The sequence below is a fragment of the Porites lutea genome, chromosome 5 (assembly GCF_958299795.1).
Source record: "Porites lutea chromosome 5, jaPorLute2.1, whole genome shotgun sequence".
NCBI classification, from domain to species: Eukaryota; Metazoa; Cnidaria; class Anthozoa; order Scleractinia; family Poritidae; genus Porites; species Porites lutea.
The window spans coordinates 40,841,712-40,858,180 of NC_133205.1; the positions used below are offsets into that span (position 1 = coordinate 40,841,712).

Sequence of the window (16,469 nt, forward strand, 5' to 3'; positions counted from 1 at the left end):
CTGCTGCAGTAAGTATAAAGAGACAACATGTCACTTTTCATCATTTATTTCAAAAACACAATTGCTTTCACCTTTATGCTCCATAATATTTAAGTCCTAAGAGTGATCAGTATCTATTTTCTCCTTAGAGTGTCGGCCAGTACTTAATGAAAATGTTAAGGTCATGGGAATTAGTTCCCATCACACAAACTAAAAAAAATATTCTCTTAATCATAAAACAAATTCCTCTCATCAGCACCAAAGAAAATGTATGGAGAACAGTGAGAATATGAATGCTGATATCAGGGCTGAAAATGTCAACGTCATAGTCATCTTAATAACTTAACCGCTTGCCTACTAGAGCCAAATATGCCCAGCAAGCGGCAGCCATTTCTCACGACCAGAGTTCATTTATTCAAGACAACTTGTACAGCCGGACATATATATACGTCCTCCATCACTGAGTGACTTCATGCAGGATGTATATAAACGTCCTTGGTAGGCAAGGGGTTAATAATGGCTAAGGAGTCTCAGTCATTCATCTAGTGTATGCACTATCACTTTAATACCGCAAACCCTATTTTCAAAGTAGAAATTCTCCTTCTTTACTTCCATGAAATTGCTACAGAATTGACAGGTATTTGTCAAGAAAATTCTTCTTGTTTGATCATTTTTTTAAATTCCTATAACCTCGTATTGGTTAAGCATTGATCTTACCAGGAGAAATTGGATTCTGATCACTCTTGGGGCTGTAAGAGATGAAATAAAGTTTTTTTCTTAAATTTCTACTTCTTTTAAATGACAATAAAGATTAGTTTATCGATTGCAAATTATCCTCAATGTATTCAATAATGCGTAGTCGGCAGTTTTTTGGTGCTTTTTTCATTTGTGTTTTGTAAAGTAAGGGATTCAGCAGCGTAAAAGCTAAACGGAGATCAAACAGGAAAATTATGGGGAAGGGGTAAGGAGACAAACACACCGAAAAAACGCCTGCTTAAACAGGCTAAATGATGTGAAAAAAGGCTTAAGGGTTTGTCACTTTAAAATCTGAACTCTTGTTACACAACCTAATAAAAAAAAATGTATATCTATATTCAAATTTGACCTAGGGCCATGCCTTCAAATATAATAGAATAAAAAGCCTGAGTAAAATTACAAGAACCCTTCCCTAGAGTAACAAACAGGGCTCACTATGACTGCACAGGAATTTCAACAATTCAAAGTTATTGTTGCTTCCACTCCAGTAAGCACACAAATAATAAAACGATGTCCCAGCCTGAGTGGAAAATAAAGTAGAGAAGTTTGATGTCACAAAAATTTATTTAGAAAGAACAAGATAAAAACTGAATTTGCAAAAACTCATCTTGTTAGAACAAACTGGCAATAAGATTTAAGCAATGTTATGCTCTGATGACTCCATATACAAATCCCTATAAACTTGGCTTAGAGTCCAGGTAAATTTTAGAAAGATTTGTTGCTTATATTACACCGGTAATTTGCTGCAACAAGTTGCACTTTGGTAAATGGAAAGTCTTCATTTTGTTCTTTCTGATTATCCCACCCAGTCGGATAATTTCTTAAATCTAGTTTCCATGAAACCACCACTTCTCGACTCTGTGACTGTTACATATTAATCTCTGTCTCAATTTCTGTCACCCCAAACCTGGAAGTGGTACCTTTGTTCACCGGAATATGGGAACAGTCTTTAAAAAGGCTAAAGAAATCATAAAAAAATCCTAAATTATTACCTTTCGTAAAATCCTAAACAATGAATAGTACTACTAAAGAGGTTTTATTTGAAAAGTAACAATCTTGCCATAACAAGTCATAATCTAGGATTAAAAGGGTTAACTAATTTAGATCTTCCTTTATAAAAAAGTGTTACACTTACTTCTGTTTTTGCAGATGGTACTAATAAACAGAATAACACTAGTGTGAGGCAAATCCTCATGATACCTATGGTACTAACTAAAAAATTGTTGACAATTGCTTTAAAACAAAAAATATGTTTTCAAGAAAAAAGAGTTAGAAAAGATCAAACGTTCATGCATTTGACCACTGCTTTAAAGCAAAACATGGTACTGACATCTTCCACCTCTTCTTACTCCTTAAGTATTAATATTTAAAATCAGGATGTGACTCTTTAGTTAATCTCATCAGTTCCTTCTGTCTGTCCTTGTAAGGCTGTTTCTCCTCAGGTTTCATTCTTCGCCACGCCTCAGCAAGAAGGGTGCTGATCTTGCGATTATCCTTGCCTGGATACAGCCGCTTGAATAAGCCCCGGTACTCTCTACTAAACAGTAGGAATGAATTCATTGGCCTCTTAACATGTGGAGTCATTTCATCAGTTTTGACTCCTTTCACTGCACATTCAACCTCCACTGGTTCTTCTGATTCCTGGCTTCCCACTTCTGAGGTTGGCGAAGGTAATGTAACTGGAACACTGTCGTTGATGACAAGTTCTGGAGTGCCTGGGAAGCTACTGGATTCATCAGAAATCGTGGACACCTCATTGGCTGGATCAGTGGTGTCAAGAGGGCCATCACTGAGATTGATCATCAAGTTGTCTTGCAGTGCAGCCTTCACATCTTCCGTTTTGAGCCCTTTTTGCAGATAGGCTTCTCGGATGTCTTCTTGTAGCTGTATGATACGACTTATTGCCCTTTCAAGTATTTCCTTCCTTGATGGACGGTTTCTTTTTAGTTCCACCCATGGTAACATGTTACTCAGGTGTTCTAGCTTGTCTCTAATAGCTTTTTCTCTCTTTCTTTGCCTGCAAATACATTATGGTGAAAATGTTATTTACTCTTCAAAGATAGTGATAGTGCTCACTAAAGCTGCTCTAAAACTTAAGTTTAAATAAAGTTAATGTATGTATGTATGTTCAAAACAATCCTAAAAGTTATGCCTGTCCACTGCTCAAGTGCAAGTAAGTGTACTACAAGTAACTTAGTCCATTCAACTTTATGGCTGGTGTCTAGAGGGGCCTGAAGTTTATCATCGATGAGAAAGGCTCTTGAATTATTGATACAACTTTCATGTGACAAGCACCTTTTATATGTTTTTCACAAATAAGTGACATTTAAGTGGTATGGGTTTAATTGTACAGGTCATGATAAGTCACAGGGCAGTAAATGCAAGATATAAAATTGATATTTCAGGAAAGAAACTGCATATAAATCCAGATTTAACGCGATGCTACCCAATTAATATGACATACATGGCTTTTTGCTGCAAATAGTTAATTGGATCTACTTTCTTCCTTGGCTTCTTGCACTTCTTCTTGTCCTGACTTTGAGTATCTGAAGATAACTTAGGCCTCTTTAATTTCCAAGGGGTTTGAGTTCTCACCTCTGTTGATAGAAAATTAGCAAATTAATGTTGTGATGACTATGCTTAAAGGCACAAGCTTCTATAGAAACTGTAGCACTGTTAGCATAACAATGAATGATGAAGATCTAGCAATGACAGGAATCTTGTTACTAAGGCGGTAAGTCTAGAAATGCCTCTCTACATTAACTGTAAGTATTTAGTGAAAGTTCAGGTAGTACATTTTCACTACTTTAAACCTGTTTTGAGATTAAAGGTCATAATATATACCAACTCTCTTGGATTATACACAAGTCTCCCAACCCAATCTCTCCAATAAAAATTTTCTGTTTTACTTTTGTATTGAGGCTAGCCCCCCCCCCCCGCCACCTCCCCCTAAAAAAAACAACTTTCTATAGTACAGTGTTCCTGACATATTCTAATGTCTTTCATCAATAACTAGCCTATTTTGCTAAAAAAAAAAGCGAATTTTGATGGTCTGTACTTCATGTAAGACTTTGCATAATGTCCTGAGCCACACCCATGTTATAATACACGTGGACTAGGTCAACTTGTGTTTATGGGGCATGGGGAGGAAGGGCGAGGGTACCGCCAAAGATACAGTCTAACCACATTTTTTTAGGGCTTCTTTAATTTCCAATACCACATATTAAAAGTGACAAAGGATAATAGAGGGCTTTAGATTCCAAGACGAGGATGACTACAAGAATAAGATTTTCCCAAAACTAAGTAGTGGGTGCATGTGAACCAACATCACTTTGGCAGGAAAATGTGATAGTCATCATCATTCTACTATGAGTTTTAGCGAGAATGTCATAGTGGTGAAAACAAGTTATCAAATCATTTAGCGATCGCAAAATTAAAGGGCTTTACCTCCTTGAACATAAATATGCAAACTTAACTTTTGTGGTGAAAAACAGTACAATGATGCATTCTGGGGTGGTTGTTTTTAGAGAATATAGGTGAGAAAACTTAAAATTAAATGCTGTCCCCATAGTTAACGTTGTCCTCTTCCTCGAATCTAAAGCTCTCTAATTTCCCACGTCAGATACCTTTACCGTGAAAACCTGCAGCAGTTTTGCTTTCTTGTCTTATTTTGGCAGGAATACTGGCACTGAACTGCATCTGAGGCTGACACCTTTCATATCCCGATGTGGCTTAGAGTTTGAAAAAAAAATTATGAGTAGTTATTATGATTGAGGGAGTACTAAATTCTTGTAGTCATGACACTATATTTACTGTATTTTGGCATTTTTTACAATAATTATTTAACTTAGCTCCTCCAAAAAAAAATTCAAACTACAAATTCACACTTAATAACCAACTCCTATAAACAACATACCCTTTCTGTCAAAACCAGTACTTTGAGTTTCTTGTCTTTTTGTGGCAGCCATGTTTGCACTGATCTCCAAGTAAGGCTGACACTTTTTATATCCTGATGAGGCTTAAAATAACATAAACAACAATTTACTGCATATATAATCATGTTAGTACTACCGTTATTGATGATAGCGGTATTTTTAAGTTAAGTACTGTGTAGTATATAACTACATTTTCTCACAAACTAGAAAAAATTATTTTATTTTGGCATTTTTCACAAATTATTTGTTAACTTTGTAATTCCAGCAAATGAAATGTTTACACCTCAACCATACCTGGTAATTAATTACCAAAAACTCAATCAGTATTAAATGAGGCATAGAAACAAAGTTTTTTTTTTTTTACCAAATTCTGTACTTGATGTTACTTTGGAATCTTGTTCAATGATTTCACCATCTTCATCAGCAGTTCCAAACTATATTTACAAACAAGAAGTTCAAAAATAAACTTTCTAAAATTCTACAAGAATCATGTTTCTTATATACTCATGAGTGTCTTAGTCGACCCCAACTTCCACTCCTGCATCATGTTATGGAGAAATTATTTAAAATTATGCCACTTTAACTTTACAATCTGTGGATGAAATCCCATGGTGTTACCATTCAAATGAATCCTCATTAGTATGAGAACGTTTGCAAAGTACTATTTATTTCTTATGATTTTACAAAAAGAAATTTGAAATTTTTCTGACTTTTTCTTTGGCCACTTATACAGGAATGAAAGGATTCCCAATGACATTAACAATATTTTGATAACTTTACCTCATCTATCAGTGGTGAGTCCCCTGGATACCAGAAATCACTGTTCTGAAGACTATGCCCACTGCAAGAAAAGTATATCTATTAATTTACATTAAGCCTCCTTAAAATTCCACAATGCTGTTTTCATTATGACATCTACTTAAAAATTTAAATAATCTACCTTTTCCCACAAATTGTGCAACTGCCAGCGTAGAATTAATTCTCAGCATGTCAGAGCCAGGTTCCTTCATAACCGTGAGGGAGTAACTCTTGACTAAACCTACATTTTGGCAGTTTCACAGATGTTCCTAGGTGATTCGTTTACTTGCAGAAAGGGAAGATCTGCTCTGTTTTGCTCTGTTCATCCACATGCAGAATGATACATCAAAACCTCAAAACTGTTTTGACTGCTAACTATATATTCTTTTAGCTGACTAATTTGTGCCTCTGAGACATTTAATAGTTTCAATATGCAGCAATTAAAATTGATAGAAATTGAACACGTCTGTGAAAAGTGGGTGGCAGACCCACATGGTAGTTGCATATTTTGGGTAATGGGCAATTTGTTTTATTGTCCTTTCTATAACTTCTCTATAATACCTGTAAGTTGAAAAATTCCCACATTATCACTTTTGAGGTTTTTCCAACAAAAGCTCATAAGCTGTAGAACATTATGTCAATAGGATACTAACAAATTATATTCAGATCACAAATAACAAGAGCTTTGGAAATTTCTTTTAAAAAGTCCCCTTCAGTAGTCCAGGGCAAATAGATTTTTCATCGTGGAAAGCTAAGTCATCATCTAGCAAAATCATTTACTAAGGCCCGGGGCAAACAAAATACGAGAGCTGCATGCCCAAAAGACAAGCTCAAATTCCAGTTTTTTTAAAGTCCAGATTCATCTACCTATAGGGGTTATAAAAAGACAGTATTAAACATATCAAAAACACAAAGTTGATATTATTTGTACCTTAGATTTTGTGTTGGGACAGCATGCTGCCAAGTTTGTGGGAATGTGTAATGATGAAGAGAGTAAGGAGTGGCTGTTGTCACTGGCAACACTGAGCCTAACTGACACTCCTGACCAATATTAACAGCAGGCTCAAAACTCCAAGATGAGGGAAAAATTCTGTTTTCTGGTGACAGGGCTGCTGGCCAGTCTAAATAGGGAGATAAAAAGTGCAGTTTGATACCACTAATAACAGCGGAAAATATATTTAATAAAGCTTTAACAAGTGTAATTTACAAGTGTGGGTATTGTTTTTGGACCCTCAAACAATAGCTGTAATTGTAAATTACACTTGTAAAAGTTTTATAATAAATTTACCTCAGAAAACCTTACCTTAAAAGTATTTTATATCACTTCTAGATCTGTAACTAGAATATCCTTCAGTCTGAATACGAAATGCCAAAAGCTAGGCTGACCTTGCTGTTCGTCTTTTATTTAATATTGTAAGGGGTATGCTAGCTTCCATTAAGTTTCACAGATACCAAGACATACAGAGATTCTAGAAATGGAAGACAAGTCCATTTGCTGCCAGATTTCCCCAGGAAATTTTTTGCAACCTAAAATGAATTGCTGAATGAAGTGAACTGTGTTGCATAAAGTTCAACTTAATTTTGCCAGGTATCAAGCTTTGTTGGCTGCAAGGATGGTATAACTTTGTTTGTTACAAGAAAGTTCTGGGTTTGGACTAATTAAGGAGACCTGAGGACTAATGCTGTATCCATTCAAATGGGACATGAGGTGCAAAGGAACTACTTCTATTTTGTCCTTAATTTTTCCAACCCTATTCATGCTATTTGCTGGCTCCTTTTAAATGAGCAGAAAGAAATCCCAGCTTTATTTGCAAATAACAAGTCAGTTCTTTGAACAGATTAAATGGGAATGCAACAATTAATAAATTGTTCTGCTTGATCTCAAAGTTTTTGTTCACATGGTGCCTGGAAATTAGCTCAAACTGATTTCTGATGAATGCCTGATTCTCCTCTCAAATTGCCTTGAGTTAATTTGTAAGACAAAGAGAGTGTTAAGAGCTAGAGACACTTGAGGCCTTTTCCACACTCTGCTTTATTTTTCCATCTCTCTCATGTTAGAGCTGGTGCTAATTAACCTTTTTGCTTCTAGCCCATGTTATGGCAAGATTATTTGTCACCCTTCTTGAATCATTGGACAAAATCCTACGATGTTACCATTCAAATGAATTTCTTTGACAGAATGTTTGCATAGTAATACTTATTTCATTGGATTTTGCAAAAAGAAATTTGACCTTTTTTGTGAATTTTCTCTTTTGGAATTTTGTTTGAGTGATCAGAGGCCTTAAAGGGCTTAAGGAAATAAGTAATCTGTTACATCAATGTTTATTATAACCCCAGTTTGAAGAAGAAGAGAAGCAGAAAGAAGAATCAGGGGTATAGTTTTTTCTTTACTAGATCTATAAAATCTTAAGAAGCAATCGATGACAGGATAAGGTGTAGATCGGGGGAGTTACCATACCTTTTCCTGAAATGACTGAATCGATGACAGGATAAGGTGTAGACACTCGTGGCTGACAAGGAACTGGTGTAAACACTCCACTGTGTGAGTCCATTATCATTGTGTGGGGTGTTGGTGAAGACAAGGGAGATGAAAGGATTGCCTCAGGACACTCAAATGGTATTGGTGAGCTTACAAAGTTATACTGCTGTCAGAAAAAAGAAAAAAAGACATAATTTGGTGTCTTTGACATGATACTTGAGGAACCTTTGTTGGCAAAGTAAGGTAATGGCAGCATGATTCTGACTGCTATGTGGTGGATCGACTTTTATAATGCTCATAAAGGAAATCAAAGCGAATGGCCTTGCCCTGGAATCCTTCTCAAGACAATGTCTCTTTAAGTACATCTTTGAACTATGCAGCTAAAGCCTTGGCAGCAAGGATCATCCATTCTCCAAGGCTGAGCAAACCTTCCACCTTCTAAAAGACCCTATGACACTATGGACACTTTCCATGTCAACAGACTGCCATGAGGTGGGCACTACGTCATGATTAAACAAAAACAGCAACATTAAATAACACTTTTTGCAGGTTCATTCCAATGTGCACACATGGATACTGCAGTTATTCCCTGAATATAAGTGAAGATTTTCATTTTCAGTGATAGATGGTCACTTCCTATGACCTTATTGGCAAAGTGGTATAAATTGCATACTTGTCCAGACCCGCTTAGTTTAAGGGTGGGGGCTTAGACAAGATATGCACCATCCAACTAACAAGCCAGAAGGACATAATTTAAACACATTTTCGGACAAAATAGCATAGGAACATCAAAATCTTGTTCTTGTTTTCCGCTAGTGATAGACATGGAGCTAACGAGACACTTGTTTTACAGTGGGGAGGAGAGGGGCACACAAAAAAAAACACACCACCAGTCTCCTGTGGGGAGACAGATTGAAAAGTGTCATGACTTTAATCACTTCCCTCAATAACAAGAAGCTCATGATGAATGTGCAATCATTACAGAATCAAGGAACAATTAAAGGGGGATGACTTGGGAAAAATTATTATGTTTTCCTTTCCGATCTCTAAAAGATTATGTTTAGAGTTTTATGTGCTTTTTTTCTTGTCTAACTCGACTCGAGTTCTGTAACGCCAAATTGGGTTGTTGTTTTTAGTCGGATCTGATTGAACGAAAAGAAGTATTAAAAAATTATCTTATACTTGCCACTGTCATTGTTACGGAAAAACAGTGAAGGCTTCTTTCTGGAGGATATTTTTCAGTCTTCTCCCGTGGGGGAGAAATGAATGCGTGACAACCGAACCCCAACGGACGTCTGCGGGGAGGCTACCTAACACAGTGAGTACATCGAGTTCTACTCGAAAAATGATAAGAGTGAAAAAAGAGTATAACGTTAACTTAGATCGAATTCCTTCTAGCTTTGTAAAATAACAAAACTGTTTTGAATATCCTTCAGTAAAATATCAGATCTCCTGTACCGAATAATTAGAGAATATTCGAGAATCATTGCTGCACAAACACTCCAGATTCAGATCCATCGGATGTCCAGCTAACATCCACTACGATTCATTTCCTTTTAACAACACAATTTTGAACATCTTTAAATCATGTCTGAGTAGCAACGTGCCAAATATATACCATATACCATACCAAACGTAAATATTAAATGTCTAGAAACCGCTCGATCTTTTATTCGAAAAGGTTTTTCAACCGCGCCCCGCTGTTTGTATACTGATGGTTGATCATATCACAAGAAAGTCGGTTGCGCTTTATTTCTAGTTTGAAAAATTTAAATTTGACGAACTCGGCATTTCAAGAAAATATGAAACCAAGGGTTTTTTCGCTGAGGCTAGATCGTCTCATAAACAAGCCAAGGCTATCGCTATGGTTATGCGAGTTTAACTGAGGGCTTTTCCTGGAAACACGCGCCATTTCTTCAAGTTCGACCTTTCCTCAAGTTTCCACGAAAGATTGCATAAAAACGAATCAATACCCCAAAATAAGTCAACAACACTGGAAACAAAGCCATACGACAATGTGTTATCGTTAAAAGAGGAAAATTCACCATTTATTTAACCTACCATCTCTCCCGCTTGCTCCATCCTCCAGATCTGTGCAGGCGATCAGGGTTGTTGGTTTCAACGGGGATGAAGGCGTTTCGCGTGGACATGAGGGTGGGACATGTAGTTACTTTGACGGGCACCTGTCAATTTGTCTAACATTGCCAGGATCGAGACATCGTGGTTCACCAAAAAAGGGTAAAAAAAAAAGTGCAACAATCCCTTTCGTTCATCTGCAAATCGCTAAATTGAGGGTCTTGTAGAGAACAAAAAAAGCCGTGGTTAGCTCGAAAGCTAGGCTCCTCTGACCACCGTACACTTCTATCCAATACGTTAATTTTCTTTTTTCCTTCTTCTTCTCCTTTATCAGTGTATTTCTACCTTACTAAATATAATGTAAATATTTTATAAAAGTGTGAATAAGATTGAATTGAATTGAATTGAACATGGACAGTAACTAAAAAGACCAATTTTTATTAGAGAGCATGAGGACACCGCGAGTAAATACAAAACCCTTTCTGTATGATCTTTAAACTAAGTCGAGACACAAAAGTCCGGATTTTTTTCAGGATTTTTAAAGGCAAATGGGATTTTAAGAAATTTTTAGAAAATTTTAGGATTTTAATGTTCAGAAAAAAACTGTTATTATGCCACATGAACAGTCAAGCTCTACTAAGTTCTTATTTGTCGTTATGTATCGGTCAAATCGAAGCTTCAACATGCTCCCCCGGGCATACCCCGGGCATTTGACACCTTTGCCGTCCCGGGGAGGAGGGAATTTGATTATCAGAGTGTTCCAGGGGGTGGGGAATTTGATCCCCATGCTTTAGGGGTTAGGAATTTGAACTGCACCCTCGATTTCATGTAAAATCATTGGCGTGGCGAGCTATCATGGGGGACGAGGTGTTAGAGGATTTTCGTGGAAAAGATTGTGCCTTTGTGGCCAATTGGTTGCGAGGAAAGGGCTTAAACAAGCTTTGTGCCGTATTTGAAGTATTTAAACTTTAAAATTTTTAATATTGGATTCAGGCTTTGAATGTATGAATGTATCTTATTGTTGTGCTTACAATGAAATACAATACCTATACCGGCGATTCAATACAACAACATAAAATAAAATAACAAGCTCAGGTCAACTACTTTGACCTACTGCAAGTATGTTAATTAATAAGGTGAGCGATGATGCATGTCAGTGAAATGGTCATGATGTAGTAATCTCAGTAGGTGGGATCTTTTTTTATAGAACGCTTTGTATGTTGCATGACGAAGAAAAGCTGAGCATTCAGTGACCTTGTAGCAGCGATTTCCGCCGCTTTGCATGAGACTTTTGTTCGTAGTAAATACACTAACAGTGTTTCTCAGTTTTTGTTATATTTATAAAGATTTTGTTCAACAACTGAAGGCGTTTCCGCCGTCCTTCTGTCATTTTTGTCCCTGTGAAATGTCCCCGGGGTGGGGGCCGTTTGATCACCTGAATGGACCCTTAAGTGTGGGGCATTTGAAAGGCATTTTGGCCCAGGTAGGGGGGAATTTGAACAATAATTTTCACAAAAGTCAAATCCCCAGGGGGTTTCCGGGGAGGGGCGATGTTGAGGCTTCGATTTGACCGATACGTTATCGTTTGTTTGAAGGATAAATACGTAAACGTGACAAACCACGTACATTGTCTAGTAAATAAATAATCATTCTGAATCAGTTTGAAGGTGTTTGTATGCAAGTTGACCACAGGACCTGTGGTAAATTTGCACAGGTCACAAAAATCCCGCATTTTATGCAAATTATGTGATTATTTCGAAACAAAATTGGGATAAATAAGGATTTTTAGAATGAATTTCGAGATTTTTAGAGATAAATTGGCATTTATAGACTTTTTTGGAGTATTTTCGGATAGAGTTTTAGGCTATTTTCGGGATTTTTGTATCCAGGCCTACTTTGAAGTTAATTGCTGGGTTATTCGGTTTTTCCTGCCACAATATTATTAAAGGGATTTCGACTTGGCTTGTTCCAGGCGTTAAGTACTAGGTGGGTTTACACTAGACCCCCAAGTGCACTTGACAAGCACTTGAAGTGCACTCAGCTTTTTAGTGGAAAATGGCGTTCACACTAAAGTTAAAGTGAGCAATTGTCGTACATGTGCGTCTGCGAAGACAAGAGCCGTAGAATATATTGCAAAGCGTGATTTTGCGTTTATTGACAACAGTTTTCTTGAACAGTGCCAAAATAAAAGGATAGCAATGCGACAGATGCTTTCCCTTCTTCGATGTTCTAAAAGCTCTCCTTGCCTGTATTTGAGCTCGTTGATTCAAGTATTCAAAATCGTATTCCGTGCAGATTGTGTATTCTTTCCGTAAAATTCCGAAAATAAGCCCCGGGGCTTATATTTTTCAAAGGCCCTTTTTGAGGGGCTTTTTTTAGGGGCTTATATTCGGAGGGTCTTATTTACGGAGGCAAATTTGCGTTTCAAAATCGATTGGGCTAGCCAGGGGCTAGCCTCATAGTTGAAAGGAAATTTATCGCTTTTGCTTTGATTTACTTTGTATTTGAGGGCAATTTCCAAGTACAAGCCCCCGGGAGGCTTATACTAACGGAGGGTTTTTTGCGTTACGAAATTGGGGGGCTTATATTTGGAGGGGCTTATTTTCGGAATTTTACGGTATAGTTCAAAACCACTTAAATATAGCATTGTTAAATATATTTTAGTATTTAAACGGTAGATATAGACATGTTTTTATCCTCTTAACATTTTTCATCTGTTCGGATTTCCTATAGCTGAAAGTCTAGTGATCAGAAAATTATAGGGATCAAAACTTACCTTTTCGAAAATTTCAGTCCGAAAAAAGGCTCCCGAAAATTCTAGATGACCTTTTTAGGGTAAAAATCCGTTAAAAATGGGCAATTATACCATTTTTTAGATGTTCAAAAATCCTAGGAGAGGCAGGCAAGCAAGAAAGTTTACAAAAAATGTTCCGAAAATTCTAGATCTCAAATTGCCTTCTGAACAGATATTTTTCGAAAATTGACGTTGGGTGCCCCTGAGTTTTGTCGTAAATGTCACTCTACACCCCTCCTCTCTTTTCAGTCGATGAGCGCTTCAATTCTTACTTTGGTCCCACTCTCATCACGCTAGAGCTCTTCTAGCTGTTTCTTCTGCTTTGTATCCACTTTATTTTCTGGTTCGCTTTTTACAATTTCTTTGAGTAAATGTAATGGCTTCCTGTTTCTTTCATGAGACGTGACGTAGACTCATCTTGTAAATTGTGAATGCTTATTGCTGCAGGTGGACACGAAAAACGAGCTTGAAAGAGTTGAATAAAGAATGAACTGCATTCAACGAATCGCACAACAGGAAATCGCTGTTCGTGCACATAGGTCATTTCGTTTTCACAGCCAAGTCTTGCATTTACGTTGTCTCCGCTGTCAAATACAGTGAAAAAAGGAAATCGTGAAATTTCTGAACCTGAACTGAGAAAAACCCACTCACATTTCGTGGAGATCGGTATCCTCATTCATGCGAGAGTGAAATTTTTGGCTCGAGATGATTGACACTTTGATAATAAACTTCCGACGCTTTGATTGGATAAGTGCAGTCTCAAGGAAGACTCTACTTGAGAGCGCACTTCGGCACTTTATTTGAGGTTTTGACGTTTCTGTGGCAACTAACTACAACTAGTCAAGATCAGTCAAGTGAAGCGGGACCCGTTCACACACAAGTTAGTCTCAAGTGCACTTCAAATGCACTTCAAGTGGAAGTCCAGTGTGAGCCCCCCTGTGATGGAAAAAACAGTGAGCTTTTCTTCTGTTTATTTTTCCTCCGCTCTCAATTTCGCGCCACAAGTAAAAAATAAAATATCAAGCAAATTCATTTTGTGTGATCACGTCGGTAATTCTAATGACCACTCTGTTTTACAAAGCATTGATATTACAAGGAGAAATTTGATGCTGATCAATCTTGGGGCTTAAAGGGTTCAGTGAAATGATCTTCTCTGCATTTATTGAGCTATTTTGAAAAAATAGCTCATATGTCAGTGGTGTGAGCGTATGTATCTTTGTGGCTTTGTAACTTTGTATGTTCGGATGTTTGTTGCAAGAGCCAATAAGGTTGAAGGTACTATTAGTTGATGCTTAGGAACCAATGAGATCTTAGCATCTACTTAAACATGACATTGGTAAAGGTCGAACAAGGGCACTTTGGGACTGCCATCTTGATTCTTCACAATTTTTTCGTCTTTTATTACGGCTACAGGTGTTTGGAAGAATTACATTAAATATCTTCATGATTCAAACGCTGTGTACAGTGATGCAGCTGTTTAAGGGTTCATATTTTAGTATGGATGCTGCTTCAAGGAATTGCTGACCTAATTCGGTTATCTGTACAACGCACCTCAGTATGAGTTCTGTTTCACCTGCTACAACTGGGTAGAGTATAAAAGATCATATATTTTCAAAGCTCTTCCAATGAAGCAATAATTGATATTTAGATATGGACTTTAATTCGAAAGTATGCGCCCTATAAAATGTGGTTTTAGAAGTTTAAAAAGGCAGCTTATTTTTGTGAAAGCTGTACCGAGTATTGTTAATCCTGTAAACAAGCTTTAAAAATATTATTCTCTCGCTTACAAAGTTCAACAGACCTTTTTCGTTCTGGCAAAACAAAACAAAAAGAATAATAAGTGAACAACATGATACATCCTTCCTGCACACTAAGTATTATAGTTTCTGAAACGTATTTTATTTAGTAAAGATGCGTAACTTGAGTAGAAACAGCAGCGTTAGGGAATAAAATTGGAAGAAGCTAGTTGACACAATAATTAGATACTGTTGTATTGAGTGGAGTAACATGATACAAGTAGAAATATATTTCGGCAGTTTGATAATTTTCTTGGAAGTTAATAACTGTTAGGCTATCAACCTTGACGTTGCATGAAACATAATTTAATTGCAGATGTTGTAATAAAGCCGAGGTGATTTCTTAAAATCGCTTGAGAAAATTTTGTAGTAAAACAATTTGCCTTCTTTTACGTACGAATTGTAAAAGGGCCAAAGACCAACATCTTCACATGCAAATTGTGTGCATGAGTTATTTTTATAATTCTGTTTACTAGATTACTGTGTGATAACTCGAATTCCCTCACGTACGAACCACGAAAGGGGGCAAAGTCCAACACTTTTCCGAGCCAGCTGTGTGACTGTACATCTCATGCAGATTGGCTTTTCACAATAATAATAGTAACTTCGACGTATCAAGACCTGTTTCGTTTAGTAACCAATGCCCTAAAAAAGGCTCTTGTCTTTTAAGAAGCAATAGCTTTTAAAACATAAAGAAATAAATTCTCGGAGTTAAAGACTGTCTCACAAATGTTAATAAATGTTAGGTATCAACCTTGACGTTGCATGAAACATAATTTAATTGCAGATGTTGTAATGAAGCCGAGGTGATTTCTTAAAATCGCTTGAGAAAATTTTGTAGTAAACAATTTGCCTTTTTCTTTACGTACGAATTGTAAAAGGGTCAAAGACATACGTACGAATTGTAAAAGGGTCAAAGACCAACATCTTCACGTGCAAATTGTGTGCAAGAGTTATTTTTATAATTCTGTTTACTAGTTTACTGTGTGATAACTCGAATTCCCTCACGTACGAACCACGAAAGGGGGCAAAGTCCAACACTTTCACGTGCCAGCTGTGTGACTGTACATCTCATGCAGATTGGCTTTTCACAATGATAAATAGTAACTTGGACGTATGAAGACCTGTTTGGTTTTGTAACCAATGCCTTAAAAAAGGCTCTTGTCTTTTAAGAAGCAATAGCTTTTAAAACATGAAGAAACAAGTTGTCGGAGTTAAAGACTGTTTCACTGAGTAGAATCGCACGTGACAACCTCGTGAATTATGATGATGCAACCATCTACCACAATGATAAAAATCCTGATATTTCGTAACTATTCAGTATTCGATGAGTCACATTTTGGCTTAAGAAACTCCGAGGAAACCTTGGAGTTTTCCTTCTAATCAACGTTTGGTGAGTAGAAATTTATTTTACTTTAACAATTTGTTTAACTTGCACCAGATGTAACAGGGAAAGACAGAGGAAAGTGAATATATAGGTTGAGGATCGACTCAGCTGAGCGTTTCGCGTTTTCATTTATGTAGCGCAATACCCAATTTCGCACAAAAACCAAATCATCACTCTTGGTAAGGTTACACCGAAGTATTATCGTTACACTGAAGCATTCAAAATAGCTCATGCACGTTTAACGTGCCTATGTTTTCTTCATCCTGCAGTTCACTAAACGAAATTAATTGTGTGTTTTCACATGACGTCATGGCGGCCATATTTGTGTCCCAAAACAATGAAACGGCGGCCATGTTTGTGTCCCAAACCAGTCCTGTGGGAGTTGAACTCTTTTCTTATGTAAATGCTTTCTTTTGTTCCAATAAATTTGCATGGATGCTGGCCACGTGAGTGAAAACACAGAACACAG

The 16,469-nt window shown here is 37.0% G+C and overlaps 1 long non-coding RNA gene and 1 pseudogene across 1 annotated transcript; both read right to left on the reverse strand.

The window, feature by feature from the left end:
- Nucleotides 1–582: 582 nt before the first annotated feature.
- Nucleotides 583–10,133, reverse strand: LOC140938389 (uncharacterized; annotated as a pseudogene).
- A 4,561-nt stretch (nucleotides 10,134–14,694) lies between these two features.
- On the reverse strand, nucleotides 14,695–15,727 carry LOC140937677 (uncharacterized). Its single transcript, XR_012165507.1, has 2 exons — nucleotides 15,505–15,727; nucleotides 14,695–15,472 (listed from the first exon to the last, which is right to left on the reverse strand). It is a non-coding gene; the product is annotated as an uncharacterized lncRNA (long non-coding RNA).
- Nucleotides 15,728–16,469: the final 742 nt, after the last annotated feature.